This window comes from Hipposideros armiger, unplaced genomic scaffold (assembly GCF_001890085.2).
Source record: "Hipposideros armiger isolate ML-2016 unplaced genomic scaffold, ASM189008v1 scaffold_34, whole genome shotgun sequence".
Classification (NCBI taxonomy): Eukaryota; Metazoa; Chordata; class Mammalia; order Chiroptera; family Hipposideridae; genus Hipposideros; species Hipposideros armiger.
Window position 1 is genome coordinate 1,843,834 of NW_017731384.1, and position 1,915 is coordinate 1,845,748.

Genomic DNA, 1,915 nt, shown 5'->3' on the forward strand with positions numbered 1-1,915 from the left:
TCTGTCTCTCTAGATGACCGTTTGCCATTTTCCCCAAGTCAGGGGGCTTTGCCTAAGAGGGACTACCCAAGCCCCAGGCCAACCAGCCTAAGCATACAAATCAGTCCTTACCATGGGCTCAAGAAGGCCTAGACTGCCATCAGCGGCCTTCGGCCCCAGCCGCCAAGAGAGGGGGTTGCTGAGGCCAAGGCTAGGGACCGCAGCCCTGTCCAGGTCCTTCTTCCAGGAAATGCTGTGGGTTGATAACAAGCCCAGCTCAGACTTGCTACAAGCACAGAACAAAAGTTTCTTTCCTGTCGGATGCCTGGCAAGACCCACCTACGGCCTGGAGGTGGGAGGGAAATGGGGTTTCCTCCCCTGGAGACATAAATGAGCCTCAGCAAAGGCACACCCCTCCCTCACCTGCCCTCAGCACTGTGGGCTTCCGATGGGCAGTGGTCAGAAGCTCCTGGAGGACCCTGGCCAAGGCAGGCCTCAGGGTGCCATACCCCCTTACAGAGAGAACATACTCTCAAGCACGTAGGAGATCACCCAAGCGTGCCCACTGCTCGATCACAGCTGGGTCCACTGCCTCATAGTGACCAAGCTTAAACCCTCCATGAATATAAATGTTGTTAGGGTAGCTTTCTAGTTGGAGGGAGTTCATGGACATTTTAAAATAAGAAACAGCTTCCTTAAGGTGCCAACAGGCAAACAGCAGGCAGCACACGCCTTGTGAGCTGACAGTGAAATGGAGCCATTTCTGGGGTAGGCAGGGTGCACAGAGGAGCAGAGCCTCGCTGGGACCTCGATATGAGTGTTGTCAGCCCCTTCCAAAGCCGGGGGAGAGACTCCTGCCGAGGCGGGATGAGCACTTGGTGTGTGCCCTCTCCCCACCCACCCCACCACCTGCCCCCCCACGGCCCTGCAGCCTTGGGCTGCAGGGGTTTTCCCTTAGGAGGGAGAGCATACTCTGCCAACAGTGCTCTCAGGGATCTGCTGAAAGTGGGGAGGGGATGGAAGAGGCGCTCTGAGTGAGGTAGGGTGCCTCCATGGGGACCAGCCCACAGGGTCTTCACTCTAAGCGCTCATGGCTCCACCCTACCATTTTAAAGAGCTGGTGATCCCAACAAATGCAGTCAAACACCAGGGCACTGTGGCATTGCCCCCTGTTGCCAGAATCTCCTCTCCTCTCCCTCTCTGCTGCTGAGGCCAGGGAAGCATTTACCCTACAGCTAGGTGTGGGGGTGGGCAAGGAGAATAGTAGCCTCAAGGCCCTTTCTTAGGGACCCAGGATGTGGTCCAGGACATGTTCCATGCAAATTCTTCCCTTTGCACAGACAAAACGACACTAGTCTTTATGTTTTTGAGACACACCAAGTTCACTCCCACCTCTTCTTTGGAATACCCCCACCCCCACATCATCATCATCACTTGGCTCATTCTATCAGATCTCAACTCTGAACATCCCCTCCTCAGAAAGGCCTTCCCTGACTGCCCAGTCCAGTATCTGGGGTCGGAGGTTAAGATGTAGGGAGATACCCTGGGTTAAGTGTGCTAGTAACAGTTCTGGGAAACCATGCCTTGTACTTACCCTGTTCTTTGGCCAAAAGCATTTAAAGAGCAGGAAGAAGCAAGCCAGACAGTGAGCAGAATGGACCGCATAAACAGGACCGACCTCGGATCCCCGAGCACCTGGCTGATCTTTGCCAAGTTTACCAGATCTAGAAAGAAGGAAGAAACCAGGAGGCCCAGTTAAATTTGAATTCAATATTTTTTGGCATAAGTATATCCCACACATTACATGTAATATACTAAAAATACATTCATTGTTTATCTGAAATGCAAATCTAACTGGGTGTCCTGTATTTTATCTGGCAATCCTACCCTTGTTTCCCTTTGGGGAGGACAGGACAGGGGCCTCTTAGCCATTCTG

General features: G+C 53.0%; 1 protein-coding gene across 2 annotated transcripts in view; it reads right to left on the reverse strand.

Annotated features, from left to right (window-relative positions):
- CYB561 (cytochrome b561) overlaps window positions 1-1,588 on the reverse strand; it is a 12,797-nt gene extending 11,209 nt beyond the window's left edge. The window contains exons 1-2 of one of the 2 annotated variants that reach the window (XM_019637758.1): window positions 1,574-1,588; window positions 112-232 (exon numbers count right to left, since the gene is read on the reverse strand). The gene's annotated coding sequence lies outside the window, so the exon portion shown is untranslated. Of the gene's footprint in view, window positions 1-111; window positions 249-1,573 lie in introns of those variants that run through there. The other variant, XM_019637759.1, reaches the window with a different exon arrangement.
- Window positions 1,589-1,915: the final 327 nt, after the last annotated feature.